This window comes from Candoia aspera, chromosome 1 (assembly GCF_035149785.1).
Source record: "Candoia aspera isolate rCanAsp1 chromosome 1, rCanAsp1.hap2, whole genome shotgun sequence".
In the NCBI taxonomy this organism is placed as follows: Eukaryota; Metazoa; Chordata; class Lepidosauria; order Squamata; family Boidae; genus Candoia; species Candoia aspera.
The window spans coordinates 136,145,900-136,168,490 of NC_086153.1; positions in this window are offsets into that span (position 1 = coordinate 136,145,900).

The following is a 22,591-nucleotide window of genomic DNA, read 5'->3' on the forward strand; positions in this document are numbered from 1 at the left end:
TGGCACTCCAACAGGATGGCAGAGGGCAATGCATTCAGCCTAGTCAAAGTGAAGGCCTGGCAAAATGTCAGGTCAGACACTGGCACATACCCATTTTAAAAGGCCCCATGGGCTGTGGAGCCAGACTTAGATTGATTTGAAAATCAGTGTCCAAATACATTGCTTAAGGATACTTCTGTTGAATATTTTTTAATCATAGAAGAATTTCAGAGGCTTGCGTTTTTAAAAAGACACCTCACATGAAGAAAGGTGGGGGCTGCTTTTCTGACTGGACCTTTGGTGCCTGGCTGTCTGGATCATATTCTTAGGAACCAAAGGTTATGTCCTTATAAGGTCAAGAAGCTCCTGATCGGTTGATGTACATAGGACAGAATATATTAATGATGTACACCAGCTTCTTGCTGGTCAGTCTCTGTCAGTCTCTGTTGTTAGTTAGCTAGCTGTTTATTGTTTATTGTTTTACTTCTAAGTAATGTTCTTTATTTAATACAGTCTTTTATAAAGAAATGCCTGGTGTCTCATTCTTATTTACTTCTGCTGCATAAGCAACCTGCTACAACTTCTAATGGACAAAAGCAGGCCTGCAACTAGGGTCTGTGACACCTGGGGCAAACATGGATTCCGTGCCCATTTTGGCACCCCCCAGCGCCCATTTTGGAGCCCCCCCATGCTCATTTTGGCACCCCCCCCAGCGTGGCACCCGGGGCACATGCCCCACTTGCTCCCCCCCAGTTGCAGCCTGGATAAAAGTCTGTTTAAGGAGAGTCCTAGGGAGTGAAGCTTGTAAATACCTTTCTTTTAACCGGGTTGACTTCAAGTGGGTTGGGGTACACTGGTCAAAGAACCAGTGAGGCCAGACCTACTGGGGAAAAAGATAACTTCAGCCAAAGGTTAAAAAGCTGTAACATCCGTGGAGAGAAAGGACATTGTTTTTAATGCAACTTGAGACTGTTTTTAATACAATTTGAGACTGCAAGGATCGCTTTAATAAACTTAGGCTTCAAGGATGCTAAGGTTGGTAAAAGTACAGACTTGGACACTGTGGAGGATCTGGCAGATTACCTCAGCTACAAACTCCTTGCAACTTGCAGGAATAAAGCAGGCTCCTTTCAATCTCAGGGAAGCTGAAGAGCTACGTTGAGCAACGCTTGCCAAATTTAAAAAAAAAATCTCTCCAGGACAATGAGATTTTTGATCACGAAAATATCCTTTTGTTGGAGAAACTCAATGATTGAGGTCATCAGTGTTCTGACTTTGCTAGTTGAAGTTGAGAAGGCAAGGAATCAGTCTGGACACAGAGTCATGCAAAAGTTGGAGGTAGCAAACAACTGTTATTGAAGCCAGCCCCTTCTAGGACTGATGGTGTGTTGAGACAACTTCAGGAATTAAAACGTTTCTGGAAAATGTAGAGTTTCTTAGGACTGATGGGAGCTGAAGTTCAACATCATCTGAATAGTACACATTACTTATCTCCAAACTGAACATAATTTCTGGAATCTTGAGTTGTCCTACAGCAAAAAACAATTCATCCATTCATGAAAAAGCCTTTTATCTTACACAGGCTGCTGAGCAGGCAGTATTCAGTGACTCTAACTTTGAAATGAAGCTCTTTTCCCAACTACACCCCACTACTTCCAAAGTGATTCTAGAGAATCCTTGAAAGCTCCAGATCAGATTAATGGTTGATGAAGGACAATGAGAGATTGAAGAGGATTGCATTTCTCCCACTCTACCACCACCACCGGGGACATCCACACTCCACCACCGGGGACATTTTGCTCTTTCAGGATCCAACCCAGGAGTGCAGCTTTCTTTCATCTTCTTGATCCACATCTTTAAAGTTTTGCTTATATAAAACATCCTTCCATTGTATCATGCTCTTCATTTAAACTTTTTAAATAGCAAATAGTACAGTCTTGTCATGGGGTAGTATTATCTTAGAATATATGGACCACTCATTTGAAAGCACTCTCAGCCTTTATCTGTGTACAAAGACAGTTTCCACATCAGGATAAGCTGGATTCTTTGCTTTGCTTTGCTTTTGAGATGCCAGGAAGTCTGAATTAATACTGTATTTTTTTTTTAAAAAGTCATCCTATATCTATATTCTTAGTATAGCACCAGAAGATTTACCATATGCCTTCCTGGACATTTGAAATAGCATATTTACTCCATCAAAATCATGTGAGAAAAACTGATCCAGCAGCACTCCTAGCTGATGTTAAATACTCCAGGGCCTTGCTTTGCTGGTCTCCCTGCATTGTATCAGCTAAACCACAGAAGCCAGTACTTCTTTTTGTATTGAAGTGAAATGTGAACCTCTAAGCTGTGGGGAATATTTGTGCCATTTGCTCCAACCTTCATCTTTTACAAATGTCAACCAGGCTTTGGTAATAGGAACAGCAGACAATATCATTGCCTCTACAGGAGTCTCTCCAGCCAAATTACTTGCTAATGACGCCTGTCTGGCTCATACATACAAGGTCACTGAGATACCTTGTTTGTAAAATTTACTTTGCCCAAAGGGCATTTCACTCCTAGCAACAACCCTGTGTACCTGTCAGAACAGCAGCATAGCCCACATGGCAATCCTAGATGATGGGTGGAAACAGGGTGGTGGAAGTATTTAAGTGAAATTACTCTTGAACATTTGCAATATATATTGTTGTCTCCCAATCAAAGATTCCCCTCCCAGTCTTGATTTCTAAATAATTCAATCTTAAATACTGGTTACCTGATAGCAGATAGAAATATACAGTTATTTCTATTCTCAACTTTCTTTTCAGGAAAAGAAATCTTAAAAAGAAATAGGCAATACCTTTCATGTTTTTCTTTATAATCTTTTTTTTAAGATACCAAACAGTGATTGGGGAAAGCAACAAGTCCATATATAAATCAAGTTATAAACATTAATTGTAAAAAGAAAAGAACCAAAGCACTCAGTGAAACAGTTACAGCAAAATCCTATACATGTCAAAAGTAACTCCCATTGATGTTAATGGGACTTACTTACAGGTAAGCAAGTATTATAGGACTGCATACTTAAAGCAATACTGTACAATCTAAAAGCTTTACTCAAAACAATAGATTATTAAATGCTGCAAAAAGCAAGAATTTAACAATGGAAAACAATTCAGTAATTACATAATGGTTGGAAGAGGTTAGCTTGATAATTTCAGTAAGCCAGTGGGATTTTTTTGTGGAAGGTAGTCCTTGATATCCTAGTCCCAATTTGTAAGTGTAAAATTACGATTAATTCAGAAACTTGGTTTATTAATTCCAGCAAAACAGTGCCTTCAGTTCTCTTATATTATCAGATTATTTGATTTCCAAGTGTACTGTTGTGTACTGCCTTTGTGATTCCAGATTTTCCCAGAAGGTTTGCATGCACAAAATTGAAGCCATTAGTGGACAGCTAGGACCACTGAATGGAGCAGAGCTTAACACAGCAGAGAAGCTGCACACAGAAAAAGAATATGATCTTAAATAACTTTAATGAGCATGTTAGAGAAACATAGGTTATTGATCTTACACACTTAGCCCTCCCAAGCATAAAGAATTACACACTTAGACAAAGTACGTTTAAGATAAGTAAAAATAGTCTTACTGACTTTATTCTTGGTTCAGTTACATCCAACTTCGGTGGAAAAATGAAGTTCCTTGTTTCTTCTGTTCTTTCCTTATACTTAGTGATCTCTTAGCCCTACAGCTGCTAAGAGCTGCATGGAAGAAAGGGGCAAGCCCCTGGCTTTAGGCCCAAGATAGAGAGAGAAGCAAAGCATGTTTCTTCCCAGATGGTGAAGAAGAAGAAAGAGAGAGAAATGATGAGAATTGTTTCCAGGATGTGTATAATCAGGTAGTTGCTGCTGTCATGCAGAGTGTTTGATTGGTTGAATATGTTGCCGACTCCATACATACTCATGGTGGCTTAGAGCACAATTAAAACATCCACAGAGTAACATAAATAAATAAATAAGAAAACAGGCTAGAAACCAGGAGACTGAGAGTTCTAGTCCTGCCTTAGGCATGAAAGCCAGCTGGGTGACCTTGGGCCAGTCCCTCTCTCGCAGCCCAACTCACCTCACAAGGTTGTTGTTGTTGTGGGAAAAATAGGAGGAGGAAGGAATATTAGGTATGTTCCCTGCCTTGAGTTATATGTAGAAATAATGAAGGCAGGATAAAATTTTTTTAAAAAATTAAAATGAAATTTAAAAAATTAAAACATCTATGCTAAGAACAAACACCAACCCCTTAGCATCAAACACAATCAAACTAGAATCAATTTCACGATCTCTGTCACACACAATAACATAAATGATAATGTACGTAGAAGATAGATACTGCGGAGTAGTGGTTGGGATGCTGGATGATGTCTAGTGAGAACCAGATATGAGCTCAGTATCAGCTATAGTTGTTTCCTGAGTGACTTTGACACCATCTCTCACCACAACCTCTCTCAGATATCTGTTGTTGTCAATGAAGAAGGAGGTACTATGCATGCCACTGATAGATTTTCCATATATAGAATTTAAATACAAATATATTTCATATTCATATATTTTATATTTAGTATTCACATATTAGAAACATTTGCACTCTTATGGTGGCTCTGAAACCATGTTATATTTCCTTGAAGAGTTTTGTTGGCTTTCTTACATAATTTTGAATTTTTTATCCCGCCTTTACTTTTTTTATAAATAACTCGAGGTGGTGAACATACCGAATACTCCTTCCTCCTCCTATTTTCCCCACAACAACAGCAACCCTGTGAGGTGAGCTGGGCTGAGAGAGAGGGACTGGCCCAAGGTCACCCAGCCGGCTTTCATGCCTAAGGCAGGACTAGAACTCTCAGTCTCCTGGTTTCTAGCCTGTTTTCTTATTTATGTATGTATGTATGTATGTATGTTACTCTGTGGATGTTTTAATTGTGCTCTAAGCCACCATGAGTATGTATGGAGTCGGCAATGTGTCTATTCAACCAATCAAACACTCTGCATGACAGCAGCAACTACCTGTATAACTACAGGTTATACACATCCTGGAAACAATTCTCATCTTACTTTTCCTTTCTAACAGACCTTGAGAGATTGGTTTGCCCATAGAAATAAGATAAGGTGTACATTCCAAAGATAGCCTCTCCAGAGGAAAGAGATTGTTTAATAACTGTCAAGGAGCCCTAGCAAGGATGGAAGGAAGTTCCTTATATGGAATGATGTTAAGATAGAGTGAAGGAAGGAAGTTCCTAATACGGAATGAGGTTAAGGTGGAGTATGGGTAACTGAGTAAGGGGTGGTGTTCTAACGGGGGAGTTGAATGGAATGTATATAATGTGCCGTAAGGAGGGGGTCCTGCACGATTGCCCACCAAACAACTTTCTGTCATCGCTTTTGCTCTTGGGTGAAAAATAAAGAACTTAATTTCATGCAACTGCCTGTTTCTTTGGTCATAACCAAACACGTATGCTAAGAATAAAACAAATGCAAAAATTTCCAGACAGAGTTCTGGCAGAGCTAGCAGAAGACACAGTAAGATATTATACATGAAGTTGAGCAAGAAACTGCCAAAACCATCATTATGTACCTTACAGTACCTCTTCAGATGTCATGCTAAAGACTGCATACATATTTGGCTTTCAGTTTTCTTTGCTCACACAAGGATCTCGACCTAAGTCCTAACATTTATTGTTTGCTTGTTTATTGAATTTGTATTCTGCCATCAAAAGAGATTCTCAGCATTCTGGTGAAGAAAGGACTTATTTATTCAGCTCAAATATTTTCGTTTGTGATACTCTTCAACTATTCACACCCCACCATAGATCTGTTGCAAGTTCCTAAAAAACATCATTTCCTTGCTACCTGTGGAAGACCAATGTCCCCACCACCACCACCACCACCCTGCCACTTCAGCAGTGGGTGAAACTCATGTTCCAGCAAGTTCCCCCCAGTGTTTGCAGGTTTGTTTGCTTGCTTGTTTTTTCTTGTTGAAGGGACTGCCTGCCACACCCCCTGCCTCCAGCTCATGTTTCTCCCTGCCCTTTGTGGGAAGGGTGGGGAATCCCTCAAATGCACTTTTGATGGCCTGCAAGTTTGCAACAATTCTTGCAAAACCCTAACACACTTTAGGTGCCAGGTTGTTCTGTTGCCATGGAGAGATGAAGGCTTTCCGTGCTTTTTTGTGTAATCACCTCATACTTTCAAAAACCAATCCTCCCTTGTGATCACCCTCTAGCAGCCTATCAGGAGGAACATTTTGCAGACTAGGAGATAAATGTACCCAAACACCTGTTGCTAAGTGCACTGCGGGGGAGCTAGAAACATTATGTGAAGCAAGGGGAATGGCTCAGGGAACACAGGAATCTCAGGCGGGGGGCAGGGGGGTTGGAAGCAAAAGAATGAGCACTCACCAATTGGTGGGTTTTGCATTCAGGGGTTGGCCAGCTGACGAGAGATTGATTCGACGTTGCTGCCTGCAAGCTTCAAACGTTCAAGTCTACTGACAACATATTAAAAGCATTTTTGATCTGCAGAGGATGAGCATTATATGGAGGAATCACAGGATGGTGTTAAAGTGTGTTGGGAGTTATTTTTAAATGGAACAGCTGATGGTGTGACAGAACTCAATGACATTCAACATTCACCCCCTTTTTGCACTCTTTGTACAATTCATACACAGAGCGGAAGGATGGCCTCTGCATGGTATGGAGGAAAAAAGCCCTGCACCCCCTCCCTTCCCCATGCCTTTTAAACAGCCCCTCCTTCCTACAGTGACGGAGCCAGCAAGATAGAATTTATAGCCCAGCTGGAAGACACAGAAGTGGGGGAAACTTTTTCCCTGTATATTTGAGCTGACTGAAATAAAAGTGGTTGAATTTCAGCTTTGCATGCACTGGATTTCTGCCCCTAGAAACCTACCGTCCCCTTGGGGCAAAAGAAGCAGAGACTGCTCGTGGAGGGATCCTGGCCCTGTATCTCTTTCCTTCCTTGCCTAAAAGACTTATTTGCAAGTCTTTATATAATGCATCTCCCATTGGTTAGGCTGGTATTCTCATCACCTCCTTCTGCTCTCAGTGCCCTTCCCTCTCCTCGTCTGATTCTGACCTGTGCTGTTTGAAGACCAGCCTGACTTGCTGTCTCTCCATAATGGAGGAGAGCCCATGACAGGCACTTTGCTAGACAGACTTCAGGAAATCAGGCTTTCCTATCAAAACATTCTTTCCTGAATAAAGCTTTACCTCCCCACACAAGAATCAACCTCAAGAATACCTTCTCATAAAAGCTATACTCCTAACTTTACGGTTGCTGTCTTCACACATTCTTTCTGCTCTGTAAAGCTATCCCAAACAACATCTTCCCTCTGAATCCACATTGCTGCCACTTCTGTCTAGGAAGCTTCCAGATCATGCAAACACTTTGAAAGAGTTCTTGTCTAACTAAATGTATGTCATTTTTTGATCGGGTAGCTTCCTGATCAGATTGTGTGGTCATAATATATGCTGACTTCACTAAAGCACTTGACAAAGTTCCTCATGACATTCTGGGCACTCTGATTTCTCCCAAAGCGCTTTGAAAGCAATGTGCAATCATCCTGAGTTATGCCTACCTTGAAATGCAGAGAACACGATGACCCAATCAATACTCACCCTCTGTCCCCACCTCTGACAAAGAAGAGAGGACAAAGAACGCCATCCAATTAGAGTTCTGACTCCTGCGTAACCACCATTCATGGAGTAAGAAAAGTCTCCTCAGCCTCTGTCCACCAAAAAGGAAATAAATAGCTAGTACCCACCTCACGGGAGGGACGCGGTGGCGCTGCGGGTTAAACCGCTGAGCTGCCGATCGGAAGGTCGGCGGTTCGAAACCGCGCGGCGGGGTGAGCTCCCGTTGTTAATCCCAGCTCCTGCTCACCTAGCAGTTCGAAAACATGCCAATGTGAGTAGATTAATTGGTACCGCTTCGGCGGGAAGGTAACGGCGTTCCGAGTCGTCATGCTGGCCACATGACCCGGAAGTGTCTATGACAACGCCGGCTCTTCGGCTTAGAAACGGAGATGAGCACCGCCCCCTAGAGTCGGACACGACTGGACTTTACGTCAAGGGAAACCTTTACCTTTACCTTACCCACCTCACGGTTTTCAGTACATGCTGTGTGCATTTCTCTGCTGATCTGCAAAAATTAAAATGGGGTGCTATGATGGGAAGTTATACAAGGGCAGATAAAAACGCTGAAAACTTGCGAAGGCTTCCTGACTGCCTTGCTACCATTCTTCTATTGCATTTAAAAAACCCCTATTAGTTCTGAAGATGAAATGCTAGGATTTAGCTGGTTTTGCGACAGAGCACTTTTCCCAATAGTTGGGTCCATGTCTGCACAGTTCCTATGGCTGCTGGATTGAACGGGGGGAAGATAGTGCTTTTACAAAAAGAAAATAATAATACTCTGAACCTCATGAGAGGAAGAATAAACACTGGCTTGAGGCTTGGAGCCAGGGTGAGACACAAGTCGGTGTCAATGGGAAAACTGACAAGGTTTACAAGGTCTGCAGAGCCTCAGCAATTCAAAAGGAAATCCAAAATACCAGCTTTAATGTGGTTTCCAATAAACCACAGCAGAGTTGGGAAAAAATCAACTCAGCTGCCCAAAACCAGTGAGACTGTGGGGCAACATCCCAAAGTGGTCCAAAATCCAACTAATGGGAAGGGAGGAATGGGAAGAGGGGCAGAAAGGTTCCTTAAGATCTTCCCCCCTTTTCTCACATCCCATTAGATCAGGTTTGTTAACTTAACAATGACCAAACTTCAGGTACTAATTTTCTAATTGTTTGACTGGGCTTCAAATAGAAAACATAATATCTGACTTTTTATAGTCAATCACTAAGTTTTAAGTAAAGAAATAGTACAGCAAACGTGGTCTGGTTCTTAAACTTGCTATTCACAGCTTACTTAAAGAACATAGGTGTACAGTAATCTGCATGTGTCTGTGATGTGACAATACTTGTTTAAATGAAGTGTGTGAATGTGGATATGTTTGAATAGGAGGTAGTTCCTGAAATCAGGAAACTGGAAGTTCTCATTCAGTAGGTGGAAGACTACCAATCTTTCAGTGGTAGCAATTGCCCATGAGGGTGGGCAATTGGCAATCCCCCATTTAGTGAGTCCTTTGGTAGTGGTGATAAGCCCAGACAGCATGAAGCAAGAGGTCCCCAGTAGTGGGTAGCAGATCATCAGTCCCTTTGGGATTACAGATTCCTTAAACAGGCAGACAGCTGATGGTTCCCAGAGGGCAGAAACTGTCACTTGCCAAGGAGCTATATGGAGAGAAAAGGATGTGAATAGATTCTCCCTAGCCAGCTGGTTTAAAAACAATACTGAAAGATCGATCCTCTAGAGTTCCACATGGGTGCTGCAGGGTTTGCTCAAGGCCCCTTAACTCTTCGAGATTTCTATCAATGACTTGGAAGAGACAATGGAGGGGATGCTTGTGAAATTTTCAGATGATGAGAATTGGGTAGGGGACCCAGTACTCTAAAATAAAAAAGATTTTCAGAATGATCTGGATAACTGATAGAAGAGGGCTGAAATAGCCAGATGAAATTTCAGCGTTGAATGCAACAGAAAAAGAAATGAAATGAATAGGCATTGGGATAGGATGGGACATCTACCTGGCTTGATGATGGCCGCATCCAGTTATAAGCACTCTGCTTTAGAAAGAATTAAGCCAAAATGGAACAGGTGCAGAGAAGGACAGGAAGGATAATTAGGAGACTGGAAATCACATTGGGCACTGGGTCTGTTTAGCTTTGGAAAAAAGACCACAGAGGGAGGATATGATGGCATTTGTCAAGTACCTGAGGGGGTATCACATAAGAGAAGGCCATGGCCGGTTCTCTAGCATTCCAGAGCACAAGGCACCGATTAATTACAGAACTGCTGAATATTAGGAAAAACGGCCTAACTATGAGAAGAATCTGACAATAGACCAAGGGAGGTAGTGGGCTTCACTTCACTGGAGGTGTTCAGCTACAGTCTGCATACAGATTTCTTAGGATGCTTTAATCTGGCATCCTGCACCGAGCAGGGAGATGCCCTCAGTGGCCTCAGTGGCATTTTCCATCTATTGGATGTTATACATTCTTGCACTGCACATTTCCAGCATGTCTTGAGGAGCAGTTTTTCTGTGACAGGGCTATAAAAAAACATCCTTCCTCGGACCTCTCTGACTTAAGCCTATAACTGCAAATTCTATTTTCAGGTCATCAGGTTTTGGGGCTGTTATGTGACCAGGGAACAGCTTCATGAAATAATTTCATACTTAAGTCTGTCTGTAAGATTTGCTTTGTTTAATAATATACAAGCAAGCGTAGAAGCAAAGAGACCCCCTACAGCAGGCGCAGAGCAGTTGCCTAGCAATTAATCTGTGCACCAGCTGAAGGCAGTAGTCCCGGTCCGACTAACTCGGCTGAAGCTGTCAGCATTTCTTTTTCTCGACCCCTTTTCCATTCTAAACTGCTGATTCTGTAGGTGCATCTGTATCTTGCAGAACAGGACCATGAAACCCTGCAGGTAAATTGTCCATTCAGAAATATCCACTGCCCTGGGCAAGAGATATTAAGGTTCTAATGCCAAATCTCTAAATACAATCAGGCAATTACTTTGAGCAGAAGCAGCAGTAGGCCCAAACCCATTAATTAGGTGGCCAACCTTACAACGCGATGTACACGATCAGAGAGCAAACATACAACAGAAATACTTTGCAAGGGCGTGATCCAAAATATGGTCCAAGAGTTCAGTAGGTGCCAGACTTCATGCTAGGAAAATAAATAGGAAATGGCTGATTCTGAAATGTAGAGTGGTGTTTCTTAAACTGATCCAAATCATGGCTCACTAAACAAATGTTCTGAGGAGGCAGAGATCTCTTAATTAAAATATGTGTATTTGCATATTTAAGAGTGTGGGAGTTCATGTGCTTTGGAAAATAAAGTAATGATTTTATTTGCATTTATGTATGCCTTTCCGACCTCTCCATTTTAACAGACACTTTTAAACTGAATTTTGTACCAAGAATCTAATCCAAAATTAAGCATTTATCTATCACTTGGATTATTTTATGTACTATATATCAAAACAACAACAGCTCAGAGCACAAATTTGTTGGGCAAAAATATTTTTCAATAGAAATCTCACAGCACTAAGGGCCTAGAAGTAAGTGGATCTTCAGTCCAATGGAATCCCTTTCTTAGATATTCATCCTTGTATTTTCTATTTGTACTTTTCTTTTAGGGTTGCAGGTCCACAGCATAATTCATGTAGTTATTTGAGCAACTGTACTCAAAACCAGTTCATTATTATTAGTTTTTCAGATTTCAGTAGCCATATCATTAGTTCTATTATCACAAGCAGTGCTTCAATGAATCAGTTTTCAGTCCCTGATCCATTTTGACAAACCAGCTGACTGCTGTTGCCTGCTGAGCCCTGGAGCTAAGGCAGGCAGCATGGTTTGGTCTGGCCAGCTGTCTGGCAGGGAGTGCTGGATGGACACCTGGTGGACCTGAATGAACTCTCAAGGGTCTGCAGATCACAGGCTGAGAACCACTGACTTAAGGAGTAAAGGAATGTTGACTTAGTCAGGAATGTTGACTAAAAGTTGAGAAACTAGGATTGAACAAAGAACGACTGTAAAAAACTTCATAGCAGGAGAATGAAAGCATGTCCTAGAATAAAGCCCTGTATGCTTGCTTGATTGCTTGCTTGCTTATTTACACCCAGCCTTTTTAATATGTTTGGATAATTTATAGCTTACCAAATATCCATTCAGCAAAGGACCAGCGAGTCCTTTAGGTGTGGAAAGACTTGCATATTTTTGGTGCAGCAGCTGAAAACTCTTTTTCATGGTTCCCACCATATGAACCTCTGAAGAACTTCTCTGTCATTAGGACTACCACGTCACCGCTGCAAAATTCTGAATGATCAGTAGATAGCAGCAAAGGCACAGAGAAAATCTGTTCCTGCCATCTAGTAGCTGTCTAAAATTTTGCAATTGTCCAGAATTTTGCAGCCCTGATTCGATAGCCCTACTGTCATTCCCATTTCCTATTTCCAGGCATTAGAGGGAGAAGACAGGGAGAGGGGAATTTGCTTGTGCAGTCTCTGAACACTTTTGATTCAAAATATAGAACAATGGATGAAAAGAAACCTTCTTCCAGATTCCCTCCTTCTCCCACTGTAATACATGGAAAGTGGTGATTGAAAGGACTGAAGGCCAACCCAATATGGCTGCTCTCACTGTTCATTTATTATAATCATGCAAGGAAACGCCTCCAAATAGGGCTATTTAACAGAGAAAAATGGGGTAAGCCTTCCATTTCAGATTTTTTTTTGCCTGCTGTGTCTCACTTCTTGCACATAGAGTAAAACATGTAAAATAAAAATATTTCTGAACAATGTAAAAAAAAACACTCCTCCCTTACCCCCTCCCCCATTCAAAAATAATGGATGTGATTTCGGACAAGAAATAACACAAATAACTCTAGGCATAATATTTTGAAGGCTTATATAAAAATGTCAAATAAATTTTGTTCCTTGATGTGGTCTGTGGAGTTCCAGCTCTGGTGTATTTTTCTGTGCAGGTTATTAGTTTTTGTCTCCTCTCCTTAGGATTTCTATCCAGCTGATCTGCAAATGATCAATATGCTTCCATCCTGAGCTACAATCAGTGTTCTGTCTCCTTTTTGCTTCTGCAGAAAAAGTCCTCTCTAACACTCCTTAAATTTTTTATTAATGAGATCAATAATATCAGAGTTCTATTTCTGTCTAGCCTCCACTCTGCCGAGTCTGTGTGAACCTGCTGGTCTCTTTGCGACCATCATGTCAAGGGGGCCTTTTCTCTTCTGTATTATAATCACCTCGTTGGAGATGATAGCAGGACTCTTTCCTTCATTTTCTATATACCTCATAGGTCACCCAGTTTACACATTCTTCCCTCCCAAGTTTTAAATCACTTTTTATGCATAGGCAGTAAATCTTATGGCTAATCCTCCCAAGATTATAAAACTTGATTTGAATTCAGAGAGGTGATCATATATAGATGGAAATCCTGACTCAGCATCACTTCTAATATGTCTGTGTTAGAACAAATTTCAGAAAAGGCCATGTCAGTTTAAATTCAGCCTCACCAACTAAACATGTTTTATGTTGCCTTAAATACAATTTTCAAATTTGTCTTGACTTGCTCCTGATTCTAGAAATTTTTCTAAAGTACCCACACTCCTAAGCAGCATTCATTTGTGTTTCTATATTCTTGTTCTTCTTTAATGTGGCATCCTAGTACCCCCCTTCAGAATAGGAATAACATAGTGGCTGAGCTACAAATCAGAAAGTCCAAGAATTGAAACTAATCTCTGTCATGAACTCATACATAGCCTTCGGCAAAATATACTCAGTCTCTTTCCTTCCATCTGCAATATGGGGTAATAACAGCCATCTATCTTACAGGCAGGACTTACATCAAGATAATGTATGTGAAATATGTTGACGTCCTATTAGTTTGTTTATTGAATTTATATATTGTGCTTCAAAACTACTACTTATAGTACAACTACTATTACTAGTGCTACAGAGAATTTCAAATTTTTTTTTAAACAGTCAACTACTCTTATCTCATTTTCTGCACATTAGAAAGACAAATCTACACCTCTGCACCCAACACTTGATGAGTCAATCAATGTAAAATGGCCATTGCAAGCTAAAGAAAGAAGAACGATCTTTCTCCTTACTTCAGACATGATATTTTTCAGGGGATATCCATCCATGAAGGAAGGGATTGTCAAAACAGGAAGGAACAAGTCTGCATGTGCATCCACACTGCATGCATGTACAAAGAGGGCTTCAGTCACAGCACCGTGACTGACATCTTGCTTGCCTTCCCTTGTGGACATCACTGTTAACAAGTGATGAAAAGCTTTAAGGCCTTTCCTCATCCTCAGGTTCCAGCAACTGTCAATCATCCAACAACTGGACAAGACACCATTCTAGATACCACCATAGTGAAGAAATACCAGCTGAACATTTAGAAAATAGGGGTGGATAAATCAGCCAAGATCTGATTCAAATTGTTGATTTGACTCCTAATTTGGAGTCAGTTTGATCAAAATTGTGAATTTGAGAATTCATTTCAATTAAATGTGGATGCACATATGCAAAATTCCAAACTATCTTCAAGTGGATTCGTGGGGACTTAATTTGATTCAAGTGAGCAAACTGATTCAGTAAATAAATCCAAAGGGAAGGAGATTTGAATTGTCATCAGATTGTCAAACTGAAGTTTCAGACAGCTCTAGAAAATAGCTGTAAACTTCCTAGTTTCAAAAAAAACTTAATTAGTGAAGATAATTGATATGACATGATATGACATGTGACTGATTTGTGTTTTACCCTTAAATAGGTAAGAGAAAGTCTCCAAACATGAAAGTTAGGGCTTACCAATTTTCATTATGAATTCTCCCATTGTTACTTGGAAAATTAATACTAGGAAATAATTGCCTAATGCTACTAGATCTGGGCTGCAATAATCTGGATGACTGCTAGATGGCAGCAAAGAGATAACAGACGACTCTAACTCTTTGTTGCCACCTCCTGGTTCTCTGTATTTTACTGTCCAGAACTGAAAGCCCTACTTCAGAAGTTACTGTGACTCCATTTCATCATCAAACTTCAAAATTTCCAGCTGGAACAATAACTTCAGAGAAGTAAATTGAAGCAAAGCAGAGGACACTGATTGCTTCTACATTACAGCAAAACCTACCATCTGATAGGTACAGATTTATTTGCCTCTACAGGGAAGAGAGGCATATCTAATTAATTATGGGTGAAGGGCTTGCTCTGCTCTGAAATAAACAAGGAAAATGGTTTCATAAATCAATTAGAATAACCCTTTATACATAAGGATCCACCATACTGTGAGGTGGCTATTTGCCTTCTGCATTGAAGGATGAGGTGACTTACTGTATGCTCAAAAGAAAGTAAGAAGAGGGTAGCTATTGTTTCAGCATTCATGACAAGAATTAAAGAGTTATACACATGGTTGAAAGTGTTATAAACTTTGAGATTAAAGTGATGTTCATAACCGTGACACATAACTATACACAAAATCTTATCCCCTGTCCTTGAACTTATTTTAGATGAAGAAGGCCATTATCAAGTCACTTTGTGACTCTGCTGTATGTGAAAACTTCCCCTTTTTTATCCTCTTCCGCATGGTTTTTTTGGGATGCAATACTATCCAGTTTGTACTTCCTAGACTGAGAACCAAAATGCGGTATATTTCTAACTTCAGACGTTTCCAAGTTTGCCAATGAAATTCTCCAATTAAGAAAATTTGGTCTAGTGGTTAAGGCTCCAAGCTAGAAACCAGGAGACCAAGAGTTCTAGTCCTGCCTTAGGCAGGAAAGCCAGCTGGATGACCTTGGGCCAGTCCCTCTTTCTCAGCCCAACCCACCTCACAGGGTTGTTGTTGTTATGGGGAAAATGGGAGGAGGAAGGAGTATTAGGTACACTCCCTGCCCTGAGTTATTTATAAAAATAATAAAGGCGGAATAAAAAAAGCTTTAAAAAATGCACACCATCAGCAGCATCTGCAAGGGGTGGGGGTCAAACAGGTAAATCTGACATCAGCAGCACTGTGTTGTTACAGTGCAATTCCCCTTCCTTTTTATGTGCATAAATATATGCCCAAGGGTTGGAATTTGTGGTTCATTGGGACGACACAGCTTTTGTTATTTTGAGTAAAGCACCCTGAGCTGTGGACAGCCAAGCACACAGTAACTGTACCTGGTACAGCATAAACACTAGTCAGGATTCCATAAAGAGGCTATGGAAGTGTAATGTAATTCTTGCATTTTGTAACAATTCTAAAATCAGAGAAACAATTGCCAATGCTCTAGATCACGATTAAACTTCGTGCTGGTGTTTGGTGCTTGATTTTACCCATTCTCACTAGCAATAGATCACTTGGTTTTGTTTACTGAAATCTAGCCCCAAGATAGATGCCGTGCCAGAAGCAGCCATAGTGAGCAGCATGGTCAAATCAATTCACAACGTACACACAACATGAATTCCATGGAAATATGTGAGGTCAGCTAAAGTATTTTCTTTATCTTTGCCTCTGTTTATGGAATTATTTTTGCACAAATCCCGATTTGTTGAGAGTTGGGGAGTCTTTCAATTTGCCAGTGTAAGTTTTGTACAGAGATACTATGCAAAATTCCTCTTCTCTTCAGATAGGAAAGCTTCAAAGGGACTTCTGTGGTGAGTCAGGGTAGAAAAGCACAAGGGACAGTGGGCAGTTCTTCATTTGCTGGGCTGCTGGTATTTCTGTTTTGACTCAAGGTGACTCTGTTGGCTTCACGGGCACAAATCAGTAAATCACCCGCTCCAGTCTGAGTCTCATGATAAAGACCACAGCGTTCTCTACAAGGGGAGGACTCACCTCCTGCTGTAAATTCATCCCTTTGCCACTGCAACTTGCTCTTCCAAATTGAATATGCCAGCACAGCGAAGAACGCCTGAAACCACTGCGCATTTCTGCAGGAGACCACACATTGAAATGCACGTCCTCAGTTCTCTGCAGGACTTTCCAGACTGCAAATCTGTCAGGCCACATTTAGCAGGCAAACGGTGTGCCTCTGAGCTCTCAGCCGCACAGAACTATCCACTACACAGATGCGAGGCAACGTATCATTCTGGGGAAATGCGGCCTCACACGTTTTCCACCAAGCGCCCCATTAATCTCCTGCCCTGTAACGCTGCAGACCAAACCTTTTCAGAAGGCAAACTGGGGCCCAATTGTTCAGTGCTGGTATAAAAAAAGGCTCAAAAAATAAGCCCTCCTTTCATGTAAGTGTTTGGCAATACATTCGTTCTACATACAATACAACCAATCACTTTGATTTTTGCCAAATCCTGCATTCTGTCCTGACTTCTCCAGAGGCCAGACCAGTAGGGTTACAGTACAGGGAAACTGGATAGGCTGTGCTTATTGGTATGTTGTTTATATCAGCAGGCTGTTTTCAGATTTTGACCTACACTTTTAGGCTTTGGCTTTATCTACTACAATTTGTAATGTTTTCAATTTGTTGTAGTGATGGTTGTGTTACAGTATAGGTACATTTTGCATTTTATTTTAATTAGTTTTTAAATGTAAAACAAGGGAATCTGAGTATGCTACCATTTCAAAATTCAAGAGACAAAAAAGAAAGAAGAGACCTAAACGTGTCAATCTTTTTTTTACTTGCCCCTTCAGATATCAGATCAACATATATATTTACATCTTGTCTTATTTCACAGAGGAGGTGCACATTTTTAAAATATACCTGTTGTGTTTTGCATGCCATTTTCTTGCAGAAATGGCTTAAAAAGTAGAGTCCAATCTAACTGAATGCTAGTAAAATAAGTGAAAAAGGTATTGTTGTTCTGCTATTGACTGTGGTGATTCCAGCATTTGTGCAAATGCTCGCCGAGTAACGAGCATGTTCAATTCTTGTCAAGGAGATATAATTAACCGTGGAAGGACTTAAGCAATAGTTTGAGCAAGAACTTGCATCCCCCACCCCCAAAACCTGTAGGATTTGATACTTACACAAGAAAAGAGGATTTTTTCTAAGTAGCAGAAAAACAGAATGAAACCATTAGATACCATCTCATGAATCAGATATTTTGTAGTCCACACCATTAAGAGGGCACCAGATTGGGGGAAACTATCTAAAACTATGATTGGAATCAATAATAGTTTTGTAGCAACTGAGAAAAAATTGACCCAAACTAGCAAAAATCAGCCACTTCAGAAAAAAAGCAGTACTGAAAATTTAAATAGCTGTTTATAGGCTTCAGTATATTGACTGCTTTAAAGAAAATTCACTGCTCTTAAGTTTTCTGAAGACTGTGGGCAATGTAGTGGGAGCTCTGTGTTAGTCTGTGGTAGCCCAAAATCAGAAGGAGTCTGGTAGCATCTTTTCTGACTAACAAATTGTATTAAAAGGCATAAGCTTTTGTGAGCTGTAGCTCACTGCATACATTGCACAGAGTGGCTAGCCTGATGTAGATTTTAAATGGGGATGTGGGAAGGGAGAGGAAGACAGGTTGGTAATGCAAATGCAGGTTACATGTGAGAAAAATTACAGATACCTGTATGGAAAGTATCCATACCTACATACAAACAACCACCCAGCCTGAAGCAGATTATCACAAACAGTAGGGCAATGATGTAAACATGAGAGTCAGACTCTGCAACATACCCAGATTTCTACTTTGTCCTCACATCTACACCAACAGCACCACTACAGGCCCCAACAATTATACACACAAGATAAGAGGGGCCTTCAGATGCTCTTCTTCTAATATGATATATGCCACCATCTGCCAGCAATGCCCCTCCGCATTCTATGTAGGACAAATGAGACAAACTTCACGCAAAAGAATTAAGGGACACAAGTTTGACATCAGGACTCAAAACAAGGACAAAGTAATATCAAAACATTTCAACCTCCCAGGATACTCTATTGCAGACCTCAAAGTGACAATCTTGGAAAAACAAGACTTTAACAGCAGCACTGAATGAGAGATTGCTGAATTCACGTACATGAAAAGGTGTCAGGCTAGCTCAGAAGGTCTCAACAAACGCAATGGGTTTTTAATGTATTCCAACTGTTAATTGATAAGGTACTTGTAATCTGTCTCACCATTATCTGCATAACCTGCTTGTCTTCCCATCCCCTCCCCCGACCTCATCCCAATTTAAATCCTACATCAGTCTAGCCAACCTATGCATCTGATGAAGTGAACTGCAGCTCATGAAAAATTATGCCTTTTAATAAAATCTGGTAATCGAAAAGGTGCTACCAGACTCCTCCTGATTTGGAGACTGTAGGTTGAATGTTCAAATAACTTAGGTTACCAGTTTTAAAAAGAAGTCTGAAAATGATTAGGATGTCTACATATTTAGACAGGTAGAGATGAGAGAAACAGCTCAGCCTATCTGAAGCAGATGCTCCAAATGCCATCATGGTATCACCAACAAGCCTCCCACAAATTTACAGTCCCTGTATCAATTCTGCATTTTAACAAAACAATCTTAAAGTTGTGTAAAATATAAACATGTGCATATTCATGTGGCATTTTAAAAATTAAAGAAGACGGCTGCCCACTATAAGCACAGAGATTGGGGCAACCCAGCACTTGAGAAATAGCTTGGTTGGTGTGCAATTTGTTTGTGTGCGTTTCTGTTATGGGAAGAAACCTGGCTTGCCCTATGGGTTCTGTGTGTGTGATGGTCTGTTTAGCTTCACCCCGACCTGGCTTAGAAAATGTCAGTACTATATATCCTTTCTACCTTGGATTCCCATTCCATGGCCTTACAAATGACCTCTGCTATTTCTTTCATTGAGTTATCAGCCCCACCCTCCCTTCCAAAAGCAAGCCAAATTGTAAAGCACTCAGCTTTACATTGCATGCATAGATTGTCAGAGGAGAAAATACTGTAAGTCATAAGAATGACTAACGCTATTGACATAGCACAAATCATCATTGGCAACTGAGCACTGAGTTTGATTGGAGAGGGCTGAGAGTTTATGCAAAACCATAAATCTTGCTAAGATAGATGGGTGGTTGTCATTAGTTGGAGGGATTTACAATCAGAGCGCCTTGCCTTTGTTTTGCGTTGCTTTGTTTACACTCCTTTCTGAGTTCATTTCTTTTCACCTGGGTCACTGTATTTAGCTCTTTTCAGAACTTCAGACTCCACCTGAAAAGCTCCCACAGCACAACAGGGCTCTCTAAAGATCAGCTTAAAAAAATCCAGGGAGACGATTTGGAGAGGAAGTCTGTTGTGTTATCGTTGCAATGTTGCAAATCACTGTCTTGCATACTGTACTGTTTCTGGTAGGAATTTTTACAGATTCCTTCACCATCAGCACATCTTTAATCAAACAATTAAATATTTCTGGAGTGGTGTCTATGTTGGAATAGTAAACTCTGGCACAGTAAACAAGGAGTCAGTCTTAAATTTTCAACACAACCATCTTGCATTCTTCTACCCAGACACAAATGAGTTTGAAATCAGAATCATGGCTAGACTTGTGAGTCACATTTCCACACTGAGGGAATTACATGGATATGTACATGTACATTACATGGCAAGCTAGGGCCAACTTTCTGTAGTAGGTTTGGACAGAAAAAAGTAGTGGACAGATCCAGGGTAAAAACTTAATTTAACTGAGACTTAAACTGCATTAAAATTAAATATAGAGCCAGGTTGGTCTAGTGGTTAAGGCAATGGGCTAGAAACTGGAAGACTGTGAGTTCTAGTCCTGCCTTAGGCATGAATGCCACTGGGTGACTTGGGCCAGTCACTCTCTCTCAGCTCAACTCACCTCACAGGGTGGTTGTTGTGGGGAAAATGGGAGGAGGAAGGAGTATTAGTATGTTCCCTGCCCTGAGTTATTTATAAAAATAATAAAGGCAGGATAAAATCTCTCTCTGTCTCTCTCTCTCTCTCTATATATATATATATAATACAGCTAATATGACCAGTCGTCATGTTTTAATAAGTTTCCTCTTCTGTCACATTAAAAATTGATATAATCTTTAAAGGAGTTCAGGGGCTACACCCAAGACTTTTGGAACATTACAAGTGGCCCTCAAGTCTCAGCTTGTTCACCTCTCCTGTAGAAAGTGAATTTAAAATAATTATAGGGTTGAAAAGTTCCCCTGAGAGGAAAGATTTCAAATCGTTATTCAATCCTTCCTAAGGAACTCTAGTATCCTTGATCTCATGTGAGCTACCCCTGGCTAGATTTTCTGAGTTTGTTGATTACATTTTGAACTCAGCCCTTGGGATTGTGATGATCAAGATAAGATAAGATAAGATAAGATAAGATAAGATAAGATAAGATAAGATAAGATAAGATAAGATAAGATAAGATAAGATAAGATAAGATAAGATAAGATAAATGATGACCTCAAAAGAGCATAATATGGTGGGGAATAGAAGTGGTATTTTCCAGGTTCTAGCAGAGAATTTTCCATCAAAAATGAGACTGATATGTATGGTGTCAGAATCCCCACCAGGAAACTGATATGTCCTTTCCACTAGGGCAAAGCATCTTTTTCTCACTGAATAATCTCAGTTTCATCCTTGGCAGGAAAACATCCTCTGAGACCCAGAGAGCACCTGCAGTCATCCATTCTCACCTCCCAATGGGGATAGAAGAGAGTAAGAAATTCACAGGGGATGGAAGCGAACAGGACTCTCTGTATCTCTAATTGTAAGCCATATCATTATAAAAATCAAAGACAAAGATCTCACCTAGAAGGGCCAGGTAACCGATAGGGGTCATTCACTGTTTGGTAATTGGATGTTATTTCTCTTGTTCTTTCAGGTCCCCTTAGAAAAGTACAAGACAAAGCTGCTGAAAACAAAGGGACTCATGTAAACAGACAGAAATAAGGAACTTCAAGTAAAGCCAAGTAGAGCATTAACAAGCATCTAATAGTGGCTGTTTCATGTTGGGAAGAGACACAAAGAAGAAAGAGATATTGAGCATGAACAGCCACACTTCAGAAAGGACTGTTGCTATTTTTTCCACTTACACCCAGGTTGCAGAATCTTTTTCACAGCTTTTTGTATCAGTCTCCAACCCTTAATGACTTGTTGTGTATTTCTTCCAATATTCTTTGTTTGTTTTACCAGACACAAGTGTGTCCCATTAACTATTTGGTACCCCATTTGCAACCCCTCCTTTTCTGTCTTTTATTAAAAAAATAATAATAAAAGGAAATTGCTACAGGAAGAGATGAGAGTTTCATGCTGTCACAAAGACAATTTGCACTGCTGGTCAGTGTTTTAGTGATCAGAAGCTGCACTCCCTTGAAAATCTTGTGGGGGGCAGTGGCTGTCACATACAAACGTGTGACAGAACAGCATGGCCAGGGTTTTCCCAGATTTTAAGTGTTTTAAAAACTTTTTATTGTGTTAAACCTATCCAAAGACTTTCACATCTTTTTCTTTTGTTTTTAACTGAAAAATTGGCATGAAGTTGCACTTCATAATTTGTTGGGTGGCTGCTGAGTTTCAGCAGCAGAGTCCCTGGTGACTCTGGAAGTGCAAAAGAAGGGCTGGGAAAGCACATGCAGCTGGCTAGGAAATCAGGCAACTGAACAGCTGTCTTCTGACCTAAATATGCAGCACTTGCCATTCCCTAGCTCAGCCCTAGGCTGAAGGCTGCACATACAAACGAAATGCAATGAGTGTGTTGAACTTCACAGCAGCTGCACTACTCAACTGGCATCCAACTGGATGCGCCCATACAGTCTAATTTTAGGCAATTTTCAATTTTTCTTATAACAGCAGGAAAATCACAGGAAAAAAACACTGTAGCATATGGCATACATATGTCCTCTCCTTTTCTCCAGAACCCTTTTGCAAATGAGATCTTGCATGATGCGGAGTTCTGTTTTCCCCATGGTAAACTTCTTAAATGAATAAACTACATTTAAACTGCTCCAGAGGAAGAAGCAATTTAAGAAGAGCCATTCAGGAATTCACTG